General features: G+C 37.4%; 2 protein-coding genes across 3 annotated transcripts in view; both read right to left on the minus strand.

Moving 5' to 3' along the window:
- The window catches only part of LOC134201268 (uncharacterized), a 395935-nt gene that overhangs the window by 35770 nt on the left and 347923 nt on the right, over positions 1–12242 (minus strand). The gene's annotated exons all lie outside the window — the stretch shown is intronic.
- The window catches only part of LOC101740782 (Kv channel-interacting protein 1), a 49512-nt gene that overhangs the window by 33565 nt on the left and 3705 nt on the right, over positions 1–12242 (minus strand). Inside the window, exon 2 of one of the 2 annotated variants that reach the window (XM_062675786.1) lies at positions 2837–2999. The exons of the other annotated variant lie outside the window; for it this stretch is intronic. The gene's annotated coding sequence lies outside the window, so the exon portion shown is untranslated. The remainder of the gene's footprint in view (positions 1–2836; positions 3000–12242) is intronic. 2 annotated transcript variants of the gene reach the window in all.

Genomic DNA, 12242 nt, shown 5'->3' on the forward strand with positions numbered 1-12242 from the left:
GATCCGACCTACATCTAGCCTCTAGTCCTATACTACACTACTACAGACACAGTCCTCTGCAGCTCTGCACTGATCCCGAGCTCTTCTCGTACACAAACAGACATGAATCGACCTACATTTATCCGAGAGTCCTACACGACAAACATCAAAAAAGTTCCCTAATTGGCCTGGAAATGTGAGCGCGGCATGAATGTCCATTGTTAACATGAATCCATTGTGTCATTGCTTGCCTCAGCCAAACTGCTCGCGACAAAGTACCCTCAGCTGAGCGGAATGCACGGTGAGAGCAGTATTGTGAAAAAAATATGTATAGGAAACTCTCAATTAAGCCATTTTTACGGTTCACAATCTCTTTTTTTACTGTCCATCAAAACTACAAAAATTATAATATGCGTAATTACTGGTGGTAGGTAGGGCGTCTTGTGAGTCCGCACGGGTGGGTGCCACCGCCCTGTCTATTTCTGTCGTGAAGCAGGAATGCATTTCGGCTTGAAGGGTCGGGCAGCCGTTGTAACTATACTTGAGACCTTAGAACTTATATCTCAAGGTGGGTGACGCATTTACGTCGTAGATGTCTATGGGCTCCAGTAACGACTTAACACCAGGTGCTAGGGCTTTGAGCTCGTCCACCCATCTAAGCATTAAAACGCCGCTATTCATATCGATTCACGATCATATTATAATCGATAAGCACTGAATTATAAATGCGGGCTGTGAAATCGTGAAGCGCGTATTGCCTGGTCAATCAAGGATGTAGTTTTATTTTAATTTATTATGACCGAATACTATGGAGGAAAGTCACGTGGTCGCGATCGTCAGCAGTAAGGGAACGATGAAAAAAAGACGAAGATAAAGACCTCAATACCGCAAAGACCCAAAAACCACAGATTTCCATCAAAGCGACTTTAAAAGCAAAATGTGGGAATTTAAAATAAAACTAGTGGTCTCGCAGTAGACTATAATTAATTGAAATTTTATGTTTAAGCATTATTATTTTTCTATTGCCCAACACTATTATTATACTTCTTTTTTTTAATGGGATTTTATGACCTGGTATCTAATACCTTTAAGTCATGTCTTATTTTAATTTATATTATTATTTTTATGAAAAATTATAATATGGAGTGAAATGAAATGAAATGAGATGAAGTATAATCTCAGTAGAATGATGGTCATTTACTGAGATTTTTTCAGAGGACTTTTTGGAGGAACCCGATAAGCTACGTCCAGCGGCTTTGTTTCATTTTCCCACATTTGTGCACTTTCACAGATATTAAACAGTTAATAAACCACCGTTATTACACATTTAAACCTGAAGAAGCACTAAATTGACAAAATAAAACAAATCACACAACTTCACTCCTCGCGTTCCCGCCAAAAAAGTCCTATTATACTTTTCAAATTCAAATTCAAATGTGTGTATATTATAAGACTAAGTGTGGGAAATTCATACTCCTCCGTCCGCGCAATTTTCGTTAAAAAGTGGTACAAAGCATTTGCTTCGCGTATTAATAGATGGATAATATAACAGATCCATTTTTTTTCCTACTTTTTGCTAATAACCTCGAGGGGTGCTAGCTTCTGTAGGCGAAGGTCACGTGACTAAACCTAGGAGATTTGCCTTAGCAATAACAAAACTTCGCTGAATCGCGACCCACTCAGAAGATCGGGCGAGAAACTCAGTGCTAGCTAGCTTTAGGTTAGTTTACACGACTAGCTCATTACCGTATTTAATTTTAAAACCTACACAACCGACCTTGCGTCTCTAATGCGCAAACTGACACGTGCATGTGATCAACGCCAACACGTGTATAGTTACAGGAACTGACTTCATTAAAAATACAAATAGTTTTCAAGTTTCCCGCTAGGACCCGCCAAACTGTCAGATATTGCGATCAGTTTTTTTTCTGCAAGCCGAATGCTTTTGTTTTTCATTCTGTCTCTTATTCCGAGACATTTATAAAGGACGGTAATGGATTTTTAGCGACTTCCCGCGGCATTCCATTGTATTAAATGGCTACTGGTGTAAATGCGCCACCCACCTTGAGATAAGGTCTCAGTATAGTTACAACGGCTACCCTACTCTTCAAACCGAAACGCATTACTGCTTCACGGCAGAAATAGGCCGGGTGGTGGTACCTACCCGTGCGGACTCACAAGAGGTCCTACCACCAGTAATTACGTAAATTATAATTTTGCGGGTTTCATTTTTATTACACGATGTTATTCCTTCACCATGGAAGTCAATCGAGAACACTTGTTAAGTAAATATTTCATTAGAAAAATTGGTACCCGCCTGCACTGGTTCGAATCCCGAACACCGGTCCATCACTAGATACGAATGCACCGGCCGTCTTTTCCTTTAGGCCACGACGACTTCGATCGAATAATCAATAAATTGTAAAAGAGTTCTTAAAAGCAAATATCTTGAAGCAAAAACTTTGTACCCTTTTTACGAAAATTACGCAGACAGAGGAGTATGAAATTTCCCACACTTATAGAGAATATAGAGCAAGAGTGCAGAATGTTAATATTTTTTTACTTATGCATAAAGAATACATTAAAACATTAAAAAAACATTACATATATTACCACGTATTTGACACAACACACATTTAATATATGTGGTATTTTGCTATTGCTTATAGTCTGTAGTCAAATTGAGAATAGATTAATATTGTTTGTCTTTATTATATTTATATTTGTCTATATTGTAGTCTGGATGAAATATGTTTTTTTCCCTACCTAAACTGATAGCCTTGAGAGCCTATATCAGCGTAACCTTAACTAGTAGGTGAGCTCACGGGGCTCAAACCGGAGTGTTGCTAACACTTACCCTAGCAAGAGCAGTGCTTCGCAGAATCTACCACCGGATCGGAAACGCGACCCACTGAGAAGATCCGACGAGAAACTCAGTGGGCTGTGTCTATGGGTTCATTCGCTCGTCGAGACCTTCGTCGCAAGCGACGGCTTCAACGAGGACGGTGACTGGTGGAAATCTGTGATCATAGAAGTATAATAGTCTTTGACAAGAACCATAATAATATTCAAACTTTCTAATTCCAATTAATTATAGTAGAATTTCGACTACTGTGAGATCACTAGTAAATTAAAATTGTGTTACGAGAAAAATCACAACATACTTTGAAAGCGTAACTAAAAACATTGTATGTAATATTTTGTACGAATCTACGCACTGGTCGCTTGGCGGATATCCAGATATTATTGTTAGATTCTCTAGATTCCATGTCTCGTTAACTACCATCAGAAAACGAACTTTGTTCTAAAGACTTAGGGGTGATAATTGCTGAAATGAATCTCTGTAGGTGGGACGTTTGACTGGAACACATTTTCCACTAGACCAAATATTTTTATTAGTATTTATCGAGGGTTTCTCGACTGGTTGATCACCTGCTCCGTGTCTGTAGTAAATCATCTCAATAGCAAATCTAAACTCATAAATTAATGACGTATAGATATAGGCAATTTAAAAATTTTACGTATTTACTCCCTGTAAGGTCGTCGATCTATAAATTTAACTAATAGCATTTTTTTTCTTTTGTAGCTTAGATCGGTGGACGAGCTCACGGCCTACCTGATGTTAAGTGGTTACTGGAGCCCATGTACATCTACAACGTAAATACCGCCAAAATATGAAAAAAAAATGTATGAATTCTAAGGCTCTGAGATGTCAAAAAATTTTTGTTCCTTCCATTCAATTATTTTTACTTTTCTAATTTCAAGATGTCGTCAACTATTGCACTGTCGATTGCACCTATAATTGAGGTGACACCTGTCATGTAAGTACTTATTGACAATATGTCATTGTTTTTATTATCACTTTGTTAGTGCAACTGAATAAATAAATAAATTAATAAATATACATATAATTATGTATGGCAGCCTCTGGTGCCCATAACACAAGGGATCCTAAATTAAGATATCTATCCGTTATTTTGCTCAGCTATTTTTTGTTATTAAAGCATTCGCAGGGTTGTTGAAATTAGATCGTAGTGTATTAAAACAATTACTAAAATATACACACAAACATAATAATGTAAGCAAGAGTTTATATATGTGTTTTATAGCTTTGTTTACTATTACCCGCGGAGAAAAAGTTTGGCGTACAGTACATATTTAGATGACAATTGTGTATGAGGGTGTGAGTGGCGCCATGTTGTTTTTAAAAATAATGACGTCAGCATTGTTGGCCTCATTCTCTCGTTATTACCACGGCTCTTCATAATGACAGTAATCAAAACTTCTCAGCGTCGAATAATCCTTTTATTGAATTTCAATTGTATCTACTTAGTATGGTCATAAATAATGTTACAATTAAAAATAAACAAAATATTACATTTGAATTTGGAATCTGTCATTTTTATATGATTGCTCATTGAGTTTTCTCATTTTGGCACCAATACATTGTACAATATTTTGCGACATTAAAATGGAGTGGGGTGATAAAGAGAACCGAATCGCTGTGATTGCATTACACAAAGTAGGTATGGAGCCAAATGCAATTTTTAAAATTCTCCATACGCTTGGTATTAGTAAAATGTTTGTGTACCGGGCTATTAATAGGTGCAATGAGACCTCCTCTGTTTGTGACAGAAAAAGATCTGGACGTCCACGTAGTGTTCGTACGAAAACAGTAAGGGAAAGAATTCGAAGAAATCCTGTCCGAAAGCAAAAGATTTTATCTCGGGAGATGAAGATAGCACCTAGAACCATGTCGCGTATTTTAAAAGATGACTAAGGACTTGCAGCCTATAAGAGACGTACTGGTCATTTCTTAACTGATAATTTAACAACTACTGAAGCGGTACGCAAAGGGAAGTCATAAAAAAAAATTGTTTACGGATTCGAAAATTTTTACAATTCCTAAGCAATATTTTAAGAAACAAAATTACCGTATCTATGCTCAAAGCTCTAAGGAAGCTTCCCAATTAGTCGACAGAGTGCAACGTGGGCACTATCCGACTTCAGTGATGGTTTGGTGGAGTATTAGCTATGAAGGAGTGACTGAGCCATACTTCTGTGAAAAAGGTATCAAAACATCGGCACAAGTGTATCAAGATACCATTCTTAAGAAGGTAGTGAAGCCCCTTAACAACACCATGTTCATTAATCAAGAATGGTCCTTCCAGCAAAACTCGGCGCCAGGTCATAAAGCTCGGTCTACGCAGTCTTGGTTGGAAACGAACGTTTCGGACTTCATCAGAGCTGAGGACTGGCCGTCGTCTAGTTCCGATCTTAATCCGCTGGATTATGATTTATGGTCAGTTTTAGAGAGTACGGCTTGCTCTAAACGCCATAATAATTTGGAGTCCCTAAAACAATCCATACGATTGGCAGTGAAAAATTTTCCCATGGAAAGAGTGCGTGCTTCTATTGATAACTGGCTTCAACGTTTAAAGGACTGTATTGCAGCCAATGGAGACCACTTCGAATAAGCTTTTTATACTTTAAATTGTTTTATATTTATGTATTAAACTAACACACTGTAAAAGTAATAAATGTTATTTGCAATATAATTTTTTTTTCCTTTGTCTCAGTATTTATGGCAAGACTAGGTATATATTAATACGTGAAGCAAGAACTTTGTACCCCTTATTACGAAAATTGCGCGGACGGAATTTTCGTAACTTTTCCCACGCTTATAGACAATATAGAAAAGAAGTGCAGAATGTTAATATTAATTTATGCATAAAAATACATTAAAATCAATTAAAAAAAAACATAACACACACTACCATGTATTTGACACACACACGCATTCATACTATTTGTTTATTGTCAAACTAATCTTATTGCTTACAGTCTGTGGCCAAATTAAGAGTAGATTAATTTATTGTTTGCCTTTATTAATATTTGTCTAACTCTAAAGTGTAGTCTTGGCGAATCTGTGATTAAAGAAGTTTAAGAGTCTTTCACAATAGAATCATAATAGAGCACAAACTTATAGTTTCAATTAATTATTGTCGAATTTCGACTACTGAGGGGTCACTAGTAACAATAATAACAGAAAGTTCCGCTCTGTTCGGCTGATCAAGCCGGAATGGATGAGCGTTTTTTTTTTCAATTTCCTACTTATTCTGGTAACCTCGAGGGGTTATACTAGATTCACCGAATTAGTAGGTGAGCTCACGGGGTTCAAACCTGACGACGTTGCTAACACGAACCCTAGCAAGAGCCGTGCTTCGGAGAATCTACAACCGGTTCGGAAACGCGAGCCACTGAGAAGATCCGGCAAGAAATTCAGTGGGTTGTGTCTGTGGGTTAATTTACTCGTCGAGCCCTTCGTCGTAAACGACGATTTCGACGAGAACGATGAGCGGAGGAAGTTCGGCAATAGCCACTCGCAATTATACCTATTAGAAAAGTGGGAGTAGCTCATTTATTAATTTTCTTAAATAGGTAACGTTTTAAGCAATTATTTACAAGCGTCGTAATTATAACAGTTAACCAATCATTTCAATTTGAAAGAAACCAGTTAATTTTAACCACCTCGCTGCCGGAGTATACGGTTAAGGTGAATGTCGCTACTGACCCCGAGATTCAAGGTTTCCTCCACCGCATTACATTACATTACCGCCCTAACTTATGTTTATAAAGTTGGGGGTAATAAAGGGAAGTTTTTTCGCTGAGCGACTGAAATAGCTCGATAGACCGACGGTCCAAATTGGGCTCGGCCATGAGGGGTTGGGTCTCGCGAATAGCTGCAAGAGCGCCTCCGAAGGACATCTAGCAGCTCAAAAGCGAATGCGGGCTAAATATTGTTCGGAACTTTTTTAAGCTGCATAGCTTTTATCGCGGGCTTTGACCGCGGGGACCGAATCGAGAAATTCCGTCACGAAAATAAAACCTAACACCCCCACTCCGCCTACGATGTAGCTCAACGTTCAACACATTCACACGTTGCGCTTGTGTAGTGTTTGTAAATAAGCGCACGGCGTGACATCGCATTGCATGCGCAACATGAAAAGTCTGCCCATCTCTCTCTCGCGCGGTCTAGCTTATGAGTGTGAAGGGGACAGTTAACGTCTTGCTTTTGTTAATGTTTATAAATATAGCGTGGTCTTATTTTATTGTTGTTTTAATATAAAATTATTATTGTCTAATTATAATTGCATAAGTTGATAAAAAATGCCATGCAATAGGTTTATCGCGGTAGTCCCCGAGTGCCACAGGTGTTTTTTTTTCTTTCTTTTTTTTACTTATAGAATGGATGGCAGAGCTCACGGCCCGCCTAATGTTAAATGATTACGAGGCCCATAGACATCTACGACTGCAAAGTAAATGCCGCCACCCACCTTGAGATATGAGTTCTAAGGCCCGCCCCACACGGGCAGCTTGAAGCAGTCAAGATCGACTGCTTAAAGCCTAAACATTTTCAACAGGTCTTTTATATAATACGATTTTATTAGCTTGTAATTGAATGCAGTAAGTACTCCAACTTTTAAGCAGCTTTAAAAGAATGGCGAAGGAACATTACTCATCCGCCTAGCGTTGTTTGCTTGTTTAAGCTCAATCCATACTGTTGATTTATTAAGTTTATGTAAGTATATTGGTATATAAATCATATAGTGATTTCATATTAAATTTAACGGTAGGTATATATCTATTTATTGTATGTATGTATTTTCTTCAATAATGTATTATTAATAACTGCTGCTGCATCTTTATCTTTTCCAGAACTTCCGTTAATTAATGGTTGTATGGAACAAATCGCTTTTAGCGATAAGACCGCCTATTGTACAAACTTTTTTTTTGTTCTGGAGGAAATCGCCGGAATTCTGCCCTCCACTGGGGATGGCGGGCGGAGCATGTCGGAGTCCAACCGACTAAGCCCTACTGTCGGTCAACAATCCACGTCCAAACCTCGCATGAGACAGAACTCATGGAAAGGCAAAGGGGGGAAAGTGTAGCATTTTGTGCGGAGCATATCTCTCCCATCACCCTCCCCCTCGGGATGTACAAACGTATCTGCTTGTTGACTGTTTTATAATGTTAATTGTGTTTTGGTGTGCAATAATATATGTTCTCTCTCTGTTCTCTATTTTTGTAATCGAATTCTTTTTAATACGCTTTTATTAGCTTCAGACTTACCTATGTATGTTAGTGTATAATATACCTAGTCAGGTCATAAGTATTGTCACACAGTAAAAACTTTTCTTTTAGAATGCTGGCCACAAAAAAGTTTATTGAACCCGAATTTGGAATTGTTCATGAAAATAAAAATAGTATACATTTAGAATTTTACTCATTTTTAAATATGGAGTGGACGCTTAAAGAAGACCGTGTTGCAGTTATTGCGTTGCATCGTTGCGGTTACGCGCCAATTCAAATTTTTAACATACTGAAAAATTTGAATATAACCAAAAGATTCGTTTATCGTACCATCAAACGATACAATGAAGACTCTAGTGTAGATGACAGGTCAAGAAGTGGTCGCCCTCGGTCTGTTAGGATTCCAGCAGTGATAAAAGCTGTGAAGGCGCGAATTCAAAGAAATCCCAAACGTAAGCAGAAACTGTTGGCCCTTCAGATGGGGTTAAGCAGAACCACGGTGAAAAGTGTGTTAAATGAAGACTTAGGGCTTCGGGCATATCGAAGAAAAACAGGAAATCGTTTGAATGCTCGTCTAATGGACCTGAGACTGAAGAGATGCCGCGCTTTGTTGAAGCGGTAAGCGGGAAAAAAATATCGGGAAATTCTTTTTTCGGATGAAAAAATTTTTACCGTAGAAGAGAGCTACAACAAACAAAATGATAAGGTGTACGCACACAGTAATGAAGAAGCGAGCAACCGTATTCCGCGTGTCCAACGAGGTCATTTTCCATCCTCGCTCATGGTATGGTTGGGAGTTTCTTATTGGGGCTTAACAGAGGTACATTTTTGTGAGAAAGGTGTAAAAACGAATGCAGTTGTGTATCAAAATACAGTCCTGACGAACCTTGTGGAACCTGTTTCTCATACCATGTTCAATAACAGGCACTGGGTATTCCAACAAGATTCGGCGCCAGTTCATAGAGCGAAGAGCACACAAGACTGGCTGGCGGCGCGTGAAATCGACTTCATCCGGCACGAAGACTGGCCCTCCTCCAGTCCAGATTTTAATCCGTTAGATTACAAGATATGGCAACACTTGGAGGAAAAGGCGTGCTCAAAGCCTCATCCCAATTTGGAGTCACTCAAGACATCCTTGATTAAGGCAGCCGCCGATATTGACATGGACCTCGTTCGTGCTGCGATAGACGACTGGCCGCGCAGATTGAAGGCCTGTATTCAAAATCACGGAGGTCATTTTGAATAAACTTTAGTGTCATAAGAATCTATGTTTTATTAAGTTCATTTTGGTATATGAATGGTTACATAATGAATAAACTTGTTTCAATTATTTTACTTTAAACATGTGACAGAATTTATGACCTGACTATGTATGTTTGTAACGAAATCTTTGAACATGATTTTGACCCCCTTCAAAACGTCGGATTAACTCAAAATTTGGTATACTTATTAAGGACCGATGACAATTGAAATTTAAAAATAAATTGAAAAAAAATATAGAAAATATTAAAATTCAAGTAAAAAATAAAAAATAAATAATAGTTTAAACAAACTAACAAAATACGCTTTTATACAAAAACCAACTAAAAAATAGAAAAAACAGTTTAATAAATTTTAATTAAAAATAGTGTAAGAAAAAATTATTTTATTGTAAAAAAGGCGTGGGGTGCATGCTATCAGTTATAAATATTTTGTAAACAGATATGAGTAGAAGGGTTATTTTGATAATATCCTGAAAAGCACCCCACGCTTTTTTCACAATAAAATCATTGTTTCTTAAACTATTATTTATTTGAACGTGATTTCCAGCGACTCCCAAGGCGTCCGATCATCTTGACAATTCGCACGCGCGTCAAGGACCGATGACCATACAATAGTGTTGTAGCTTCGTTCTAATACCCTGACCTGGTATTGATAGTATCAGCAGTGGTGGATTTACACTAGGGGCAGTCGGGGAAAGTGTCCAGAACGACAAAGCTTTGAAAACGAAATAAAAAAAAATTACTGTCACTCAGATTTTGGGTTGGCCCCAATGGTATAGTAGGTACCTAGGTTAGGCCCACCGGTGGATCGTAAAGCGTACAACGTGTTAACGTCGGAAATAATATATTATACTTATCTCTATATATAAAAATGAATTGCTGTTCGTTAGTCTCGCTAAAACTCGAGAACGGATGGACCGATCTGGCTAATTTTGGTCTTGAATAATTTGTGGAAGTCCAGAGAAGCTTTAAAAGGTAGATAAATATGAAAATGCTCGGAATGAAATAAAAATAACAATTTTGTTTTTCCTTTGATGTGTCCCCCGTCGGACGGATTCCTTTTGTTTGTTTTAAGTATATTATTTTATACAAAAGTTTAGGTCTTTTATTTATCGATTGAGGCACTACGAAGTCTGCCGGGTCAGCTAGTTTACAATAAAGAATGCGAGTTTATTCCGAATATCTACTTTTAATTAAGTGTTAAGATTATTTTTAGAATTTACTCCAGACGCCGAAGGGTGAGGTACAAGTGGAATATCATGATTTGATCTTTGAAACGAGAACGTATATATGTATATAGCCTAATTGATTACCTACGGCAAAAATCTAGCTAATCAATTTAAGACGGTTTTGCCAATCCGTGCAAGTTCGCGCTTGTTCAACCACTCATCGAGATTTGGCGAAGCTCAAGAAAATGTAGACCAAAGATCCCTAATAAGGTATTAATTGCTTAGATGAAAGTTTATACAAGCTCACGACCCACCCGGTTATAGGAGCCGATAGACATCTACAACGTAAATCTGCTGCCCATCTTGAGACGTGAGTTTCGGGGTCTCAATTCCATAGCACAAACAATGGCTGGTCGCCCCTCGTTTTGTTCATAAGACGTCCAGTAATTACGAATTTTTCAATTTGATCTAAATTTGTAATTGATTGCTCGTGAAAATGTCATTCGAAAAATTGGATTTGGAATTCGACAGTCGCTTCGCCCGATACGAAAGCACCGGGCGTCTTATCTTTTAGACCGCGTCGACTTGAACAAGTCTATTCATCGGAAGGAAGACGAATTTCCCCATTCTTCTGTGATTTTAATACTCTTGGAGTGGACTTATTGTGAGTTCATAGGAGCACCACAATTCTGCCGTTCCTACCGCCAATCAGAATTTAATGGGTAGGTTACCTATTTTTCGGTACATCGCTAGTGCGGTAGGTACGTACCTACTTAATCAGATTTTTTTTTTACGATTATAATTGAAGACACGAGTGGATGAAGGGGATAATAACATGATACAATTTATTAATTTTGAGAAAACGGGCAACAAACTTTTGTTACTTGTATTTTTTTTCGTACATGGTAACTCCTTCATCACATCCAATTTCTAAAAATAGCGTTCAAATCCGGAATTTTTAGGTTTAATACTATTGTTTATGGGCACATAACACCATAATCTATTGTAAAAACTCAAAAATCTTAATAAGTGTACCGTAAAATGGGGCGATTCGGGACAAATTCCAACTTTATGAGCAATTTTAAGGTAGTTGTTGATGTATAAAATGCTATATAAGGATCAAAATGATTGAGTCTTGGGGGCATCTTTGTTGTCTAATTTAAAATTATACAACTAGCATTCCAGTTTAAGCAAAAAATGCAAAAATAGGTGTAATCCCTATTTACCCGAAAATTGCGGTTAATTGGGACGAAATGAGAAATTTGCTAGGGTTGGTACTACTTTTATTTTTATATATAGTTTTAATTAATTAATTTATTTAGTTGCACCAACAAAGTGATCATCAATAAAAAAAATTGAAAAACTGACAAAAGTACATGGCAGACATCACCTCAATTATAGGTGCAATCGACAGTGCTGATATTTCTATCTGGGTTAAGAGATTAGGTGTGTCGGTTATTCCATGGATTAATCAGATGAATACCCCTACTCTGAACAAATATTAAATATTTTATTATGTATTACTTAGACATTTTTGTCCACCTTGAGATTTCATTGATCTTGTTACATGTCTCTGCAAAATCGACTTACTTATATTAAATTGCTTATCTATTTCAACTAAAGACTTATTCCCAATTTCGCTTCGAATAAACCAGATTTTTACCAACAAATTTAAAAAATATTGTTATAACTACATAGACAACCCTACAAACCTGTACCTATTTATACTTAGGTCGTT

This window comes from Bombyx mori, chromosome 24 (assembly GCF_030269925.1).
Source record: "Bombyx mori chromosome 24, ASM3026992v2".
Taxonomy (NCBI): domain Eukaryota; kingdom Metazoa; phylum Arthropoda; class Insecta; order Lepidoptera; family Bombycidae; genus Bombyx; species Bombyx mori.